We start from the raw sequence: 19,910 nt of genomic DNA, 5'->3' as shown, positions 1-19,910 counted from the left end.
ACTTTGTGCTAAATTTCATGTTCTATGAATTTACTTGTGAAGCGACGTGCTTGCGTACATTAACTGATTTTGACAATGATTGATTAATGAACAGGGTTGTTACTTGTGTATATTATGCATCGCTTGGCTGCACTGCTTTTTCACTGATGTCACTTCTTTTTATTATGTGCCTGCTGTGCTTATTTATTTAAATTATAATTGTCACCTGATTAGTTGTGCTGATATGGTTATGTATGTGAGCTATACTTTGTGATTTATCTGCTTGCGCCTTCATGTTTACTTATTAAGATTACATATGAACATTTATTTGCTTATGCTGATATGATGCTAATGACCTGTTTGTTATGTAAGATATATATTTGCTGCTTTGCGTATGGATTGCATATCTACACATTTCTGTTTTGTTGTCATAACTACTCTTTAATTTGGTATATAGAAATGCTGATATACTGTGTACGAACATGGAGTTTAGGTCACACTATGGTATTAATTATAGATTGTTTGCTTGGCAGAGCCTCGTTATAGGGATTGTGCTGCATCCACTTGTTGACATTCTGTTCTCTACTGGTATATTTACTCGCTATTGCATGTTTTGCTTACGCTCAGTGCTTTATATGTTAAGATAAGACAATGAACTGCTATAATTCTACGAACGACATTAGTACAAGAAACTTCATGGAAGTCACATGAGCTGGAGGTTTTATGGAAGCTGTATAAATTTATGCTAATAGGAAGGAAGCTAACGACATGAAATGCCAACACTAAGTTTAGACCATTGGCAGTTATTACACTACATTCTTCGTGAGCAATTGAAATAGCAAGTGACACTTGACACAAGAAATACTCCACATGTTTGCTTCTGTTTTGCCATGATTCTTAAAGTGGTGTACACACTGTGAATTATTACTATCATTCACTCTCCGTACTCGTACTTACTTACTGAAAGTTATTCAAACTAAATGCTGTTAGAGGTCATGTATGCATTTCTTTTATTTAATGATGGACAAGGTAACCAAAATGTATTTTATAATTCATAATGAGTAGAAGATTTGGGTCAGATGGATTTCACAGAGGTTGTGTGTGGACATTGTGTCTTCGGATTGTATGGGATGATGAATTGAAGTTTGCACTAGAATTTTATCTATACTTGTTCGAGGAGACTGACTAGAGGAAAGAGTTGTTATGGAAGTGAAATGATATTGGTGATAAGGTTTATATGTGTCGATGTATTGAAGAGGTATTATTGAGGTATTGAGATCGTGTGAAGTTGATGATTACTGGAGTTTTGGTGGACAAGAGGTAAGGTAAATGATGTTGATGATAAGGCTTATATGTATCGACATAAGAGGTATTATTGAAGTATTAAGATTATGTAATGCTGATGATTATTGGAGTTTTGGTGGATAAGAGGTAAAGTAAGTGAGGAGCATATTTTTTTTGTTGGTTTATATGGAACAAGGAGGATGAAGATAGCAGACTAGAACACTCAAGTAGAAGGAAGATTGTATACACACACTTTGTTAAATTAATAAGCAGTATATACTTTTTTTTGGAGAGATGAAGTAATTGCATATCTTGGCACACTGACAGTTGTTCAGCAACCGTACATTTTGATTTGGCTTGGCAAACATTGGTCTTGACATGATGACTATGATGTTGACTAACTATTATTGACTGTTATACACTGTGCCACTACTACTTGACACACATGTTGAACATCAAATCTTTGACAGAATTGCATTTACACAGTTAACACTATTCAATTACACAGTAGTACTTAATGTGGATTAAAGATGAGTGAGTGTGTTTTGTGTGTTTTCCTTTCCTAATCCCAAATAATTGATACCGACCTATCTCCTAAATATAATTTTACTTGTTTATTGTGGCTTGCACTGACACCCATAAATATTATAGGTTTACTGTTATTTGTGTATTTGTAATAGTTAATACGCCAGTTATCTGATATCATTTGTGTGTTTATTATTATTTTTATGTTTAGTGTAAGAGCATTGATGATAATTTTGTAAAAGCAATTGTGTGTGCATTCAAACTGTTGTTCGCACTTACATGTATTAACATTGGTGGGTGCCACTTGGAAATGTTTAATTTGTGCTGATAAACTCTGATGAACTGTCTAATTAGTGATAGTGAATATTATGGACTGTTACCTGCACTTGTTCAACATGATGGGTGCCACTAGGAGATGTTTAATTTCTGCTGATGAACTCTGATGAACTGTCTGATTAGTGATAGTGAATATTATGGACTGTTACCTGCACCTGCTCAACATTGCTGGGTGCCACTGATTAAACTGTTTCTACTAACATAATGTCACTTGTTGGTGTCTGCACCTGCTCAACATTGCTGGGTGCCACTGATGGAACTGTTTCTACTGTCATAATGTCACTTGTTGGTGTCTGCACCTGTTCAACATTGCTGGGTGCCACTGATGGAACTGCTTCTACTGAAATGGTGTCACTTTTAGTGTCTGCACCTGTCAACATTACTTGGTGTCACTAATGGAACTGCTTCTGCTGAAATGATGTTACGTGTTGCTGTCTGCACCTGCTCAACATTGCTGGGTGACACTATTGGAAATGCTCAACCAGTGATGAGATGTCACTTGTTGCTGACTGCACCTGTCAACATTACTGGGTGTCACTAATGGAACTGCGTCTACTGAAATAATGTCACTTGTTGCTGTATGCACCTGTTCAACATTGCTGGGTGCCACTGATGGAACTGCTACTACTGATGAGGTCACTTGTTACTGTCTGCACCTGTTCAACATTGCTAGGTGCCACTGATGGAACTGCTTCTACTGAAATGATGTCACTTGTTGCTGTCTGCACCTGCTCAACATTGCTGGGTGCCACTGATGGAACTGTTTCTACTGAAATGATGTCACTTGTTGGTGTCTGCGCCTGCTCGCCATTGCTGGATGCCACTGTTGGAACTGTTTAATTACTGCTGATGAAACGTTATGAGACTGCTATTTGCACCTGTTGACCATTGCTGGGTGCTACTGGTGGAACTGTCAACTACTCTGAGGAGTGTTACCTGTTTATTGAACTATTGAAAGGATTTTATGTGAATATTTGTATAAACTGATTTTTCGTGTATTTACTGCTTATGAAATGTTATGAGACTCTTACCTGCACCAATTCGCCATTGCTGACGCTATTGATTGAATTGCTTAACCACATGATACTTGTGTAAACTATTATGTAAAATCACATGTATGCAAGCATTTGTATTCCTTACTCTATTTTATATATTAGGTTATTGAAGGGTCAGTGCAAAGCCATAATTTATTTAGCTATGTGATATTTACGTATTAATATTATCTTTTATTTTTGTCCGTATTTTTTTTTTTTGACGAATTTGGTGGTATTTTCACCACCAATGCTGGCAAAAATACCATCAAATTCTAGCCCGTGGAGGAGGGGCATATGAAAGGTGGCTACACTGAGTCACAGCGCCAGAGATTTCGCCAAAGAGTTTTATTCCGAAGCCTCTACTGGCAGTGCTTGTTCAGAAGTTGTGGTGGTTAGTGCTTTGCTGAGAGGATGTTGATAGCTGCACTATTTGAGGCCATGTCGTGTGCAGTTGTTTTGATGGGCTAGACAGCAGATGTTGTTCGAATGGAGATGTTGTAATAACCAGAGTGTATTTTTCGTCAATGTATATGAAGGTAAAAAACATTTTTTTTTCAATTTTTTAAAATTTCCTAACTGACAATGTCTCTTGGCCACAGGTTCAGTCAACAAAGCATCTGGCTTGTGTTCATGTATTAGAGTGTAATTCTGGTTTCTATGTGCAATTATAGTATTTCTGGTTTTTTTAATTACTTCATTGAATGGCGTTTAAAGTATCTCGTCAAAGTGAGGAAGAACCGTGCCAGATGTGTACGTTGAATCACACTTCCACACACAGAACAGTTACACTTGTGCTTTGTTGTTCTTAGTTTTTGTTTCATAGCTTTTATAGTTGCTGGGGACTTAATTAATTAATTGTGGTAGCGGAAATTTCCTTTCATTCTTTGTTGTTATTCTATGCAGTCAGATTGCGTACTAATACTAATCAGGGCCAACCGGTTACGAGACAGCGTAACCGGACAGACAGCTTCTAAAATTAAAATTGTTTGCATTATATTTAATTAAGCCCCCATGCAATGGTGAAAGAGGTGTTGCCACAAAATTCAGCAATCTACCTTAGGCACTTACAGAAGCCCAACGCCCATCTGAGAACCCGCTTTTTACCTATAGTCGTTTGAGTGAAAGTAGGCAATGCATACGAATATCGAGCTTCATAGGACAACGTACCTCTTTTAATTGGCGATCCATACAGTGAGCAATGATATGTTTTGTATATCCTTCCCTATACAGTAGTCATGCAATTCCGTCTGTGTACTGCTTTACAGTGTTGTACCTCAGCGTTGATATTTTGTGAATGCGATTATGTGTCTTTCGTGCGACGTGTGTCAATTTTTCATACGTGAACGCCAAGTGTAATCACACCAGGAAGTGTTGGTAGGAATTTGTTGTTTTGACAGAGGTAACGCGGATAATTGCTTAGGCAAATATGAGAGACATTTCTTTTTCCTAGGGATGAGCGCAAGAGGGCAAGAATATTAACATTAACAGTACACGGGAAGAAACATCAGAGCAGGACTAGTTTGTTGGCGTAGCTGAGGTGTTGAATCTTGGCGGCTGACTTGGCACAAACAAGGAAGGAAATTTTACGCAATTTAAAAAAGGAGCATCCATATGAATTAGAAAATTAACTTTTAAAACCTTTAAAATTAACGAATAAAAAGAAAAAAACTCAAAACAATCTCTGTAGTAAACGTGTTGAAGAATGCTTGACAGCTCATTCGCAACCAGCTGCTACTAGTACAGTTAGGAATAGCCACACTGGCAGTCCAGTTTACTACTATGTAAGAGAGCAGAGTAACACAAATAGTATACAAGATTACACAAAGGGGAAGACACGCAACTGATTACAAATGAAAATTCGTGCCAAAATTTATTAAAACCTAAACAATATCTGGCACAGAATTAACCATGCACATTATTACGCACACTAAAAGGTAGATATTCACAAAAGAATTCATCTCAGAGGGAGCGTGGGCCTGTGGCGCTAAACATACTGTAAGCTTCTTCAGAAGTAAACCTTAAAACAGCTTTATTAAAATAAGATTAACATCACACAAATAAAGACAAATAAACAAAATGCGTAGCTACTTTTATTTCACTTCCATGAAGCCCGGCCATCAGCCTTAATGGGTGTGTAGCAGCAAATCCTTCACGTTTAACTGAAGTCCAACAAGTTCAGGCTCACAGGATGAAGTGGGATTCATGCACGTTGGTGAATTTGCTAAAATGACTTCATCAGTCGACACACAGCACGGCGACAACCTATTGGCAATCCTCCACAACTCACAACCAAGGATTTGAGGTCCACTTGACTGAATGTTTCCGTCGACTGGCCGTACACCACGCGCAGGGAATTATCGTGGCTAAATACTATACTGCTTCACCTTAACCACCACCACCACATCTCACATGGAAAATATACGTTGGTTGCAGTCCTTACAAGCACGGACTACTGCTCAAGAGGTGGGAGCCAGTTCTAAAATATGAGCCAAGACAAACCCATCTGCACAAGACCACTCGGCATTAAGTTCCTTCTCCAGTTATTCCTGTGCCCCCTGTCAGCGTGTAATGAAGTAGCCTCTGATACACTGGCATTTATCGGCATAAATAGCACGCACAGCTCAACATGCTGTCTCAGTTCATGAAGGTCTCGAGATTAGTATGAAAGTATATATATATTTCCACTGCATTTCATTCTAGATGACTAATCAGCCAGTCCACCAATGGTCTGTGCAATCCTCAAGATATTTATGATGTGAACTGTACTATTGGTTTAGCATTATCCTGCTGGAATACGCCATTTGGTACTTTGGAGACCTGGGGAACAGTGGTCACTATGTATGGAGGATGCCGAGCTCGGAACATGGGAGTGCGATTTGATGACAAACCCACGGGCATCAGTGAGACAGTGTCGACTATGAATGCTTTTATTGTCAGGATTTGTACAATGCAACTAGCTACTCTGTGGCAAACCTCAATGGCAGGCAAAGTAGTGCACATGGCCTGGAGTTGCTGACTCACCTGGCCCAGAGGGCAAGTATGTTGCGTGCCGAGGTCAGGAACCATGCCCTCAGTGAAGACGGCACTGTGCAGAATGCTGGCCCAGCAGCCTGCAGGGGTTGCCCATCTAGCCGAATCACTAGCACGATGGGCAGCTGTTCCACCAAGGTGCATTTGTGGACATCGTTGTTTGCGCCCAGATTAGCTCAGGACGGGATGATAGTAGCCAGGTAGAAACATGCCCCGGCCTTCCAACAAGAGACGACCACCACTCTGGTAACTCCTCTACAGCCAGGGGACAGCACTAATACACACCTTCCAGAAAGTATGAGGTTGATAGTTCACATGTCACTCTCAACTGACTCCCAATGGGTTGTTGGTTCCATGTCAGTAGATGAAGTCCTCAAACAACAGATGGCACATCATGGAACAGCTTCGATTTGGATTCAATGCAACTTACAAGGCTGACATACCGACTGACAACTCTGGCGAATTACTGACAACTGAACGGATGAGAATCAGACGTCCAAGTATTAACGCAGGTTAGCTTGTGCCGATGACTTTATTTAGCTGTCTCTGTTGACCCGTTTTGGACCTGGGACAGCGGTTGGTCAAACATTTAGGAAAGATATTCGCCAAACAGCTGTGAAAATTGAGAAGTTATTTTATTGCATTTTCGCCGCCAGTTTCGGCAGGTGTGCTCAGTTGCAGAAATTGTTAGAAGGAAGCATTTGAGAATTCACGACATCCAGAAATAGATGGCCCCGGTATGCCAACATCGATAATTTTGGACAGATGTATATGGGGCATATTCAACTGTCGAAACTCGTAGCGAAAATAAAATAATTTTTTATGTTGCCGATCAACAGTCCTACAATAATTAACATGTCCTGCACTCTACGTTAATGGAATAAACTCAGTCGCTTGAAGATGGCATAAAAGGCCAAAACTTGGGTCGTAATTAAATAAACAACAAAACAGTCATATGGCGGTGCGTTCATTTAAAAAATAAAATAAAATAACTTCTCAATCTGCACGGCTGTTTGGCGAATTTCATTGTTAAAAGTTACCGATTCGGGTGATGAGCGAATCTGACCGTTTTTTATAGGCTTGTCAACGCTCTGCGTCACACTGTGGTGTCCCCACTGTGATTTTCAGATCCTCAACTTTGCACTTTCTGCAAGGTCTGTATATTGTGGAGGCGCTCTTGAGTGTGTGTTACACGGCATGACTTCATCTCTTGGTGGTGTCGTTATGGAGTGGTCTTCTGCTGCGTTCTATAACATATCTTTTTATAAAGACTACAGGTGAACTCCTGTACCTAATTCAATAATCCTGAAGAGACATGGCAATAACAATGTCAACTTATATACCTACTTATGGACTGCCACGTAACAGTTACTAATATTATTTCAGTTAACATGTTAGTGGGTTTATCTCGATTCTTTTGAATAAACAGTAAAAAAACAATTTCTTTTCGTTGTATTTATCTGAAAACAAAGTCTTGAAAAAACTGTCTTTAACACACTGATGTTTTATCGATCTTTCTTCTATGATAATTGTTCTCTCTGCGAAATATATGACACTAGATCATCTTCTTCTTGTTCTGGCATCGACGCGGAACAGATGTATCTTTTTGTAAATAGCAATAGGAATATTGAATTTAAAACTTGCTTTTATTCTGAAAACAACCAGTCTCTCCGTTCTACTGTTTCGATTAAATCATGCAGTTAACTTTTAGCCATTTAAATTAAGTTGGAAGCGACTTGTTTGGTGACTCAACGATCGAGCTCCTTAAGCGCTCCACCGTGAATTATTTTATTATTAAAAATCTGAACCTATATCTTAATTTGAAATCTGATTAATTTGTCACAATATAAGTTATTTTATACGAACATCAACTACTTACGCACTCATTTTTCACCCAGCATGCCACTAACCAACTATGACCTTTTGGCCTGAGGCTACTTTTCGTTCAGCCAACTGAAGTCAATGAGTATACTTTCATTTAAAATAAAAATACTCACCATTCAGAATAATTTCAGTTACCACTGAGAATAGCAGCGCTCCCCTTTTTATCCCCTTTTGTTTGGGGTTTTGATACCTTATAATCTGGAGCCGGCCGGTGTGGCCGTGCGGTTCTAAGCGCGTCAGTTTGGAACCGCGTGACCGCTACGGTCGCAGGTTCGAATCCTGCCTCGGGCATGGATGTGTGTGATGTCCTTAGGTTAGTTAGGTTTAAGTAGTTCTAAGTTCTAGGGGACTAATGACCTCAGTAGTTAAGTCCCCTAGTGCTCAGAGCCATTTGAACCATTTATAATCTGCAAGATTAATCAATCTACACTAAAGGAGCCACCTCAAGTGACGAACATTTATCAGCACATAAATGTAATTTTGTTGAATTTCTTGTCTATATGAATTTAATGTCACGTAATTACAACTTGTATTTTTTCATGTTTTACATATTTGGTCAATGAGATAACTTGATATGAAGTAAATAAGCAATCAATATGAAACGGAAAATTGGAAATTCATCAAATATTCTAAATAAATTTGCCAACAATCTGATATACGCTGTCACCAATAAGATAAGCAATGGGAAGCCAATTAGCTCCAGTTATAGCCAACCTCTTCATGTAGTACTTTGAGAACATCGTCCTGGACACGGCTCCTGCAAGGCATAGTTGCTTTTATCGTTACGTCGACGACACATCTGTTGTCTGGCCTCATGGGCGTAAAAAGCTGGAAGAATTTTTCAACCACATCAACAGCACCCATTATAACATCAAATTCACGATGGAAGCAGAGACAGATGGCGCCTTGCCTTTCCTAGGCGTCCTCGCCCGCCGTAAAGAAAATAGGTGTCTCAGCCAGAGCGTTTGTCGGAGATAAACCCACACTGACCGATATCTGCATACGACCCGCTATCACCAACCGTCGCAGAAAAGTTCTGTTCTGAAGACATTGGTGCATTGAGCGGAAGCCGTTTCAGACGCTGAAAGCCTTCCGAAGGAACTTAGCCACTTACGGAGAGTCTTCAAAGAAAACGGCTACAACAAACGCCAGATTTCGCAAGCTATCTTACCGAAGAAACATAAGCAGAAGACTTCCGAGGAGAGCACGACGAAGCTTACGTTCATGCCGTTCTGTAGCTCAGTAACAGGAAAGATCAGCCGGCTTCTAAAGAGTCATAAAATCCATACGGTTTTTAGGACACCGGCTAAAATTCAACAGCTAATGAGGGCTGTGAAAGATGTTTTTGGACTCAGACGCCAGGAGTATAACATGTGGGTGTGGCCTGTTCTATATCGGTCAGAATGTACGTACTATTTAACAACGCCGTGTGGAACACGAGAGGTTCGCCTACGTATGCTGCGAAATCAGTGATGGAGGAACATGCTTCAGAAAATGGACACAGTATTTCATTTGCCGAGGAATCATTTATTAAGCGGACTACTAGTTTTTGGGACAGTGTTATAAAAGATTCGATCGAGTTAAAAATTTCTGACACCTTCAATAAAGACAGCGGCCTGCAGCTAAGCACAGCTTGGAATCCGGCCAACGGCGCGGCAAGCGCGCAATTAAAACATGAAAATATATGGCCCTGGAGCGAGCACCAGTGACCTCACTGAAGACGGCGCGGCTATATAAGTTGGTTGGTTGGTATGGGAAAATTAGAGGCAACCGCCGTCAGGGTCAAGTTCAAATAAAATGGTTCAAATGGCTGTGAGCACTATGGGACTTAACTTCTGAGGTCATCAGTCCCCTGGAACTTAGAACTACTTAAACCTAACTAACCTAAGGACATCACACACACCCATGCCTGAAGCAGGATTCGAACGTGCGACCGTAGCGGTCGCGCGGTTCCAGACTGTAGCGCCTAGAACCGGCTGGGTCAAGTTCAATGGAGCCTACATTACACTGGCGTCAGTATACAACAGCCCTAGGAACATCAACACACGCGACATCAGCATTATACTCAACATATCACCGCGCGTAATCGCTGCCGGAAATCTTAACGAAAAACACCCTGACTGGAGCTCACAAACAATAAACTCCAACGGCGAGAAACTAGACGAACACTCACCAGGACGAAACTACATTACATTATCGCCGACCGAAACGACGCACATTCCCTGTTGGAGGGATCATAGGCCAGACGTGATAGACATGGCCCCCATCAAGGGCATAACAACGACACTCAACGTTGCTGTTGAAAACGATCTGCCCTCAAATCACCAACCTGTTATACTGTACATTGAATAAACACTGCAGCACATGGAACAACGCAGGATGTTAGACTACAGGCGTGCGAATTGGACATTGTTCAAGGAAATGTTTGACAGTCTCATCCCACCCACCCACGCGATTAACGAGACAGCTCAAACTGATGAGGCTGTCGAAACCCTCACTAGCGCCGTCTAAGACGCGATAGACGACACCATACCAATCCTCACACCACAACAACACAGTGCTGCCCTGCCCCAGGAAATCCTGGGCCTTATCTCACAAGGGGAGGCCGCCAATTGTGAAATTCAGATTCGATTCATACTGCGCATAATAAAAGCTCATGGCCAGAGGTGTAATGTGGCGAAGCACCAAGATGCACTTCTCAGCCGTTGTCGAGAAAATCGACAGTAAAAGAAACTGTTGCGGTGAAATACTCTCTACGATTAATAATTTTCTACAGCGTCATGGCGCAGCGGTAAGCGCTCGGGGTCGTAATTCGAAGGTCGCCGGATCGAATCTCGCGCCATTCATTTTTTTTATTATTAGTTTTTTGTAATTCTTGTAATTCAAATATATATATATATATATATATATATATATATATATATATATATATATATATATAACTATTAATGAATTGCTTATGCATGTTGGTGAAGGCGGATCGCTCTCCAATTGTACCGCCTCCATTTTTCCGTTTGTTTAACAGGGTGTACCAAAGCTCTCCCGTCCGCACTGATTTTCGACGATGTTATAAGTTGCGCTAGGGACCGCATCTACCTTCTTTCGAAGTTAGCAGGCAACTACGCTGTTATGCGGCGGCTCGTTTCGGCCCATTCAACATCTGTCCTTCGAGTGTAACGAGCGAGTAACGGAGTTTATATTTCATACCTGCCGCAGCAAATTTGTGTTCGTGCGGTCTCTATTCTAATTCGAACGTTTGACTTACGCTATACGTATTTGTTTCGGAATAGCGTTTCTACGTCTTCCGTTAACTATACGTGGTTAACATTATGAAGACAATTAATAACATTTGTGAAATACAACTTTGTTTGCGGAAAACATAATGATGTTCGAAGTCGCCAGTTTTTCCACGACAAACGACTTTCAACAACTTATTATATGCATAATTGTTGCAACTGATTGCCGGGAATTATATATATATATATATATATATATATATATATATATATATTTGAATTACAAAAAACAAATACTAAAAAAAAGGGTTGCATGGCGCGAGATACGATCCGGCGACCTTCGGATTACGAACCCGAGCGCTTACCGCTGCGCCACGACGCTGTAGGAAATTATTAATCGTAGAGAGTATTTCACCGCAACGGTTTCTTTTAACTCGATTTTCTCGACAGCGGCTGAGAAGTGCATCTTGGTGCTTTGCCACATTACACCTCTGGCCATGAGCTTTTATTATGCGCAGTATGAATCGAATCTGAATTTCACAATTGGCGGCCTCCCCTTGTCAGTGAGGAACCGCCTTAGGAGACAATGGCAGCGTACAAGGCGCCAGCATTTCAAACAGCACATGAACAGGCTTCAGGGAATAATCCGGGACAAAATCCAAACATTTAAAACACAACAGTGGAACGAGAAACTCGAAGGGCTGGACACCACGCGACCTGGCGTGTGGCAGCTGGCCCGTCACTTCACCAGGGAGAAACTGTACACACCCACGCTACAAGGGCTCGACGGACTGGCATTTTCTGCGGAAGAAAAACCGGAACTGATGGCCCTCACACTTGCAGCGTCATTCACACCGAACCTGGATCTCTCAGACCCAGCGTTCATACTTGCGACCGACCAGGCGGTTACACGCATTTGGCCCAGCCATCGCGCAACGACATCCGACAGGTTTGCACAGCTGAAGTCAAATGGACCATCATGCATACCACAGCTATGAAGGCCGCTAGTCACGATGGCATTCAAAACTGTGTCCTCCAGCAGTTCACAGATAAAGCAGTAGAGTACCTTACAAACATGACGAATGCCATGCTTAAACACCAACACTTCCCCGCCTTTTGGAAGACGGCCAAGGTCCTGATGTTCAGGAAGCAAGGGAAAGACCACTCCCTCCCACAAAATTACCGACCCATCAGTCTGCGGAGCGCGATCAGCAAGATCGTTGAGAGGGTAATACTAAAACCACTCACTAGGCACTGCATTACAAACGACACCCTGAGGGCGGAGCAATTCGGCTTCAGGAATCACCACTCGACAACACAATAACTCCTCCGCGTCGTTGAATACATAACACACGGATGCATTACAAACAGAGCAACTGGAGCAGTGTTCCTGGACATCGAAAAGGCTTTCGACCGTCTATGGCACAACGGCCTCATACGCAAACTAAGCGACGGAGGGTTGCCCGAAGGGCTCGTACGTTTCATACACTCGTATCCCACGGACAGGAGTTTCAATACCGACGTGCAGGGCAAACAATCAACACGACATGGTATTCAGTCTGGAGTACTCCAAAGAAGCATCATAGGGCCCATACTGTTTAACCTCTACATTAATGACCTTCCAGCTACGCGCAACACCATGGTGGCAATCTACGCGGATGACACTGCCATCCTCGCGCAAGATTGGAAACCGTCTAACATTAACTCGCGACGACAGACTGCAATCATGCAATCAGAGCGGCAGAGCCTTGGTTGGTAAAATTATGTGTTAGAGTAAACTTCGACAAGAGCGTAGCCGTTCTGTTCACTAGAAGACCGAAACTATTACGCAAACATCAAGACTGCAACCCAATAACACTACATTCACGCCCAATACGTTTCTCGTTTCTGTGAGAAGGTCAGATGCCTCGGTATCTGGCTGGACCGGAAACTACCCTGGGGGGGGGGGGGGGGGGGGAGGGGGACAATCAACACATGACCAACAAAGCAAACGAGAGGCTCAAACAACTCTACCCTACGCTTAACAGAGGTAGCACACTGAATAGGAGGGTGTCCAGGTCCATGTACATCACACTTATTAGACCTCTGATGACGTGTGCTGCTCCCGTCTGGGGGTACGCTGCGCCCACACGTTGCGCCGTGTGCGTCTCATACAGCACAAAGTTCTCAGAATCATAAGCGATGCTCTGCGTTACACACGCACCGCGGATCTTCACCGGGAATATCGGCTAAACATCCTCTCGCAGGTATTCCAAAAAATCTCCACACGACTGTACAGATACACAAGACACTCGCATAACCCGTTTATTCTTTCTCTGAGGAGCTACGACCACAACCTTAGATGGAAACATAATGTACGAAAGACACTATTAGCAAGGAACTAAACATCTATGGTCCATAACACGCTAGCAACACAGCTACTACTGGCAACCTCAGATGCTTTGACCCGCCGAAAAACAGGCAGTCGCAGGGAAGCCGTACTGTACACAACGCGCAAACTAGCCACACACACACCTCTACACTGTGAGCTGATCTATGGCCGATCGACCAGTAATGTATGACGACCTCGGACTGTTACAGGGACGAAGCCGCTGCAGCAGGCCCAGGAAAATTCACAGGAGCCCAGCTGCAGCGTCCGGACTGGCCCACCTAAAACGAGCACCCGCAGCGATGAAGTTAACGATGCACGATACCTCGCACTAACATAACCTCACCTTGCATGCACTGTCGCAGCTAGCAAGCCGCTGCTGCCCTTACTACCCGTCCTTCTGTCGCAGAGGTTTTTTCACCTTGGCATTTGCCTTGGCACTTTTTTCCCTCTGCCCTTACAAACAGCTATCCTTCCATCGCTTTCGTCCACTTTGTCTCCTAATGGACCATGGCAATGAGTAATCCCACCCATACGCATGGACAACATCACATCCCGCATCCTGTGACTCTTGATTCGAAAACTAACATGTTATACGGAGGTGACAGTAGAGCTTTTGGTCTGGTCACCACGTCGGTGTGGGCGTGGAGGGGCCCCATCCTTTTTTTTTTTTTTTAATGGGTAGGGAACTAAACAGCGAGGTTATCGGTCCCATCGGGTTATGTAAGGATGATGAAAGAAGTCGGCCGTACCTTCCAAAGGAACCATCCCGGCATTTGCCTGAAGCGATTTAGGGAAACCACGGAACCCCTAAATCAGGATGGCCGGAGGCGGATTTGAACCGTTGCCCTCCCGAAGGCGAGCCAGTGTGCTAACCACTGCGCCACCTCGCTCGGTGCGGCTATATAAGGACGGTAGCAACAATCATTCGACAGTCACCACTTGCCAATGGCCGAGGAGAACTCGGCCGAAAGCTCTTGGATTTTAAACCACTGGTCGCGGCTGACTGAGAAAATTTTATCAGTTAATAACATGTAGTCGAAAGATAGAAGCCAGGTTACACTAAAGAACACTGCTTTCACCATTTGAGGAAGCTGTATCATATCTTTTGATAAAGATACGTGGGTGAACTCCTATGTCTAATTAAATAATCCTGACAGGGCGTGATAGTAAGAAGTCAAATGATATTCCAGCCTGTGGACTGCCACGTAACAGGTACCAGTATTACTTTACTTAAAATTTTCGCGAGTTTCTGTCGATTCTGTTGATTGAACAAACAATATCTTTTAGACATTGATGTTATACCAGTCTTTGTTCTCTGATAATAGATCTCTCTGTGAAATATGGGACACTAGATTGTCCTCTTCTCCTTGTTCTGGCACTGACACGAAATAGATGTAAGTTGCACTAGATGTAACTTTTTGTCAATAATAATTGGAATACCGCATTTCAAACTAGTTTTTATTCTGTAAAACAACCAGTCTCTCAGTTCTCCTGTCTCATTTAAATAGTTCAGTTAATTTGTGGCCATTTAAATTAAGTTGGAAGCAGTTTGTTTGGTGACGCAAAAATCGAGTGCCTTCTGCTCCATCGTTAACTATTAATAAAAAGGCGAGCCTGTATCTTAATTTGAAGTCCGATTAACTTTTTACGATATAACTTCCTTTGCGTGACCTACAACTGGTTATGTGATCATTCGTCACCAAGCGCATCATTAATCAACAACAATCTTACAGCCTGGAGGTAATTTTCATTCATGTCAAAGTCATTGAGTATAATTTCATTTGAAGTAGAAATAATCAGCATTTACAGTATGTTACTTACTAATGAGAACACTTGCACAGTCCTTTTTATTGCTTCTGGAGCGGATTCTTTTGTTTGAGACTTCACCATACCTTACAATCTGGAAGATTAATCCATACTTCCACGAAAGGAGCCACTTCACGTCGCAATCAGCACTCTATACTCAAGTGTTGTGTGGCAATTAGAGATCAGAGACGGAGCTAGTTCGAGTCTAATATCCAGATTGCATAATTCACAAATCAAGGCGACGCTGTTATTGCAGTACTAATGGGCTTCCTTCGTTACCACTGTAGTTCCGCGAGTATGATTAGACTGGGAACTGTGGCGCTGCGGTCGCTTTCATACTCGTTCCGTTACTGAAGCGTGCAGGAGTGTAAGCCTAACCGTGACTCGTTGTTAGTGCAGAAGATGAGTGAGTACACGACATGGCTGTTGTAAAGTAACATTGGAAAGGTGAAATGACCGATTGTCGGGGTCAGATGGCATATAACGAAGCTGTGTTTAGTGAGACTGTGGAGGGTGGAAGACGAAAATTAATTAATACAAAGTACGCATTTGCAATGTGTTGCATTACAGGAGTCCACGCTTCAGACGGAAAACATACAAATTTCGTCGAAGGCAAACAAAATGGTTGTATTCTTGTTGATTCCACCTCCACGATGAGCAAGCACATGTGCGACAAATGAAAACTGGGCACAGAGCAACGTCACTGCTATATCCCTGCGAGAAAAAGGTGTGCTATTTCTGTGTTAATTTCGTCATTGTAACTTATGTTTAGGGGGTAACAGCGAGTTATGTAGCGTATCAGTCACTTCTATAATTTATTTTAATAACTGATCACCATTTAGAGACTGCACTACATTCGTGATTTCTCGTATTGTCGTAACACACTCGCCAGAGCCTCGAAAGTGTATATATGTCAACGAAATCGTCAAACGTTCTCGGTACAGATATTAAATATTAAAACAAATATGCAGCAGTTCGAATGGTTCAAATGACTCGGAGCACAATGGGACTTAACTTCTGAGGTCATCAGTCCCCTAGAACTTAGAACTACTTAAACCTAACTAGCCTAAGTACATCACACACACCCATGCCCGAGCCAGGATTCGAACCTGCGCCCGTAGCGGTCGCGCGGTTCCAGACTGTAGAGCCTAGAACCGCTCGGCCACCCCAGCCGGCTATACAGCAGTGTTCGAAAACATGTTTTCTGTATAAATGTATGTATGAACATAATATTCACTGCTAAACGATCAGTCGTTATACTGGTATATAACTTGCTTCTGTCATTTAGGCAGGTCGTACGTTTTGGTACATTTCAGCTTGCGCTCATGAAGAGCTATAAAGCCGAAATCATGACTGTGTGAAATAAAATGAATAGTAATTTACAGCTGAATGGCGGAAATTTCTTTCAAACCGGTTGCGTATGTCGCGGGATTGCCGCGAGTCCGCCGTTATATTTGAAAATCGTCTACTCGCTCTCCTTTCTGAGCGAGTCGAGTCTACTTGTATCTGACAACAGACTCAGGTGACGAGTGAGCTGCGGCGGATATTCAAGAGTCGAGTGTACGGACACACGGATACGACGAGTTCGGAGATGACGTCACAGGACTGGCTGGCGAGTTTAAAGGGAGTATACGAAGTTCATGTGTGATCTCTAGTAGCAATGCCTCAGTTCGGTGCCTCGCCGTTTGCAGAACTGACTTCCCTACTGGCTTATATTCTGACTGATACACTTTGCCCGAGTCTATCTTGACTCGGCTGTGTGCTTGTAGAGGGGAAACCTTTAAAATTTTAGTTTCACCCAGAATTCTATTTGTGGTGCAACAGTACACTGCTCATGAGGCTTTTTGTCGTGTCCACTAGTACCTCATGTCACGACCGCACGAGTTGGAAAAAAATTTGTGGCAAGGTCTTATGGGACAAAACTGCTGAGGTCATCGGTCCCTAAGCCTACACACTACTTAATCTAACTTAAACTAACTTACGCTATGGACAACACACACACCCATGCCCGAGGGATGACTCGAACCTCAGAAGGGGGGAGCCACACAGACCTTGACAAGGCGCCCTAGACCGCGCGGCCACTCCGCGCCGCACGAGTTGGAGAGATATGAATTTAGACAATCATTGTTTCCTGTAACATTCCTCCAGGTCGTCTACGGATACGATGGCATCGGCATGTCAACCTCAAGCACAAGCGACACATATCGCTGAACACTACAAAATGCCTCAAGCGTCCCAGTTTGGATGTACGCCATGCAAGTCTCTGTCGCCTGTGGGATGGTACCAGCGGTAACGACGCATGGCAGTTCCAGAACTCACTCCGGCTTTCAGTAATGTGTTCCCTGGGGTTCACGGTAACGTGCTGCCTCTAACCTCTATCCAGGTTTCAGCTGTTGTTAGGCATCTGTTCGTCAGAGGGCTTGTTCCTACTCTCGTTGCCACACTGTTGCCCTTTATCGCGCTTCGATCTGCAATCAATGTATTACAGCTCATTCTGTGTGAGCTGACGGCACTGCACGGTCCAGGAGTGTTAATGGTATCACCGACTTCGCTTGACGTCAGTGTGCAATAATCGTTCACAGGGGGTAGGAGGGAGCATTCGCAGTAGAGGGTATATAAAGCGCGTCGTAGATGACGCGGAAAACAGCGCATTCGTTGTCGTAATGGGAAAACGAGCTATTTATCTGACATTCAAAAGGGCATGATGACCATTCGCTTTCGGGACAGGAGTGGCAGCATTTCAAAAACGGTTAAGTTTGTAAACTGTTGACGTGCCGTAGTGGTTAAAGTACAGGGTGTTTATAAATGAATATCGGGGTTTTAATGCTTTATAATATTTATTACATTAAACTTACAGCTATAAATGACATCTCAAACGAAAGAGCAACTCAAAACAGTTGTTTTTGGCACTAGTGCGCATGCGCAGCGCGCAATGTTTCCGCCGCAATCCGCTAGACAGTGGTAGTAGCGAAGATGGAGACTAGTGAACAGAAAGCATTTTGTGTTTTTCAGTTTTCAAAGACCGAATCTGTAGTTACTGTGCAACGTGCGTTCCGGCTGAAGTTCGGTTGTGATCCTCCAAGTGATAATAACATTCGTAGATGGTTCAAATGGCTCTGAGCACTATGGGACTTCACATCTGAGTTCATCAGTCCCCTAGAACTTAGAACTACTTAAACCTAACTAACCTAAGGACATCACACACACATCTATGCCTGAGGCAGGATTCGAACTGCGGCCGTAGCGGTCGCGCGGTTCCAGACTGAAGCGCCTAGAACTGCTCGGCCACTCCGGCCGGCCCATTCGTAGATGGTATCATCAATTCGAAGATTCCGGCTACCTTTGTAAAGGGAAGAGCACAGGACGACCAAGAGTTAGTGAAGAGAGTGATGAGCGAGTGACAGAGTCGTTCATTCGTAGCCCAAAGAAATCAGTCCGGAAGGCTAGTCGTGAATTACAAGTTCCCGTGTCGACTGTTTGGAAAGTTTTAAGAAAATTCGTACAACTACGTCCTTACTAAAGCTGGCAGACCATGGATTATGTGCCAACTTCGCAAACGAAATGTTGCTTCATGACGATGAAGATTTTCTGGATCATATTGTCATCGACCTTTCACCTTAGTGGACATGTTAACACTCAGAATGTGCGCGTCTGGGGCTCAGAAAATCCTCACGAGGTGGTACAAACGCAACGAGATTCCCCTAAAGTGACTGTTTTTTGTGCTGTATCCCAGCAGAAAGTTTATGGGCCTTTCTTTTTTGGCGAACCTACTGTAAGTGGCACTTCTTACCTTGATTAGAGCAATGGCTCTTCCCTCAGTTGGAAGAAGATGAGCCAGAGAACTTCATTTTCCAGCAAGATGGAGCGCCACCTCACTGGCATAGCGAAGTACACTATTGGTTGAACGTCACTGTACCCAAGCTCTGGATAAGACGCAAGGGGCCCATTGACAGGGCTCGCTTTGTATGGCCTCCACATTCACCCAACCTAACCCCATGCGATTTTTTCCTTCGGGGCTTCATCAAGGATCGTGTGTACGTACCTCCGCTACCAACAGACCTCCCTGAATTAAGAAACCGGATTGAAGCAGCTGTTGCTGCAATCACTGAAGACACACTTATCAACGTTTGGGAAGAACTCGGCTATAGACTTGATGTGTGTCATGTGACAAAAGGTACTCACATTGAACATTTATAAGGTTCTCGGTAAAACTGCTTGAGTTGCTCTTTCATTTGACATATCATTTATAACTGTAAGTTAAATATAATAAATATTATAAAGCATTAAATCCCCAATATTCATTTATAAACACCGTGTATAATATGCATAGCAAAACGGCACTATCCAAAGGCGGCACTGAGGCAATTGTGGTGCACCAAGGCCATAGACGACAGGGGTGAACGACAGCTGCGGAGATGTGTACGG

This window comes from Schistocerca serialis, chromosome 1 (genome assembly GCF_023864345.2).
Source record: "Schistocerca serialis cubense isolate TAMUIC-IGC-003099 chromosome 1, iqSchSeri2.2, whole genome shotgun sequence".
NCBI lineage: Eukaryota > Metazoa > Arthropoda > Insecta > Orthoptera > Acrididae > Schistocerca > Schistocerca serialis.
This window is presented reverse-complemented; position numbering follows the sequence as displayed.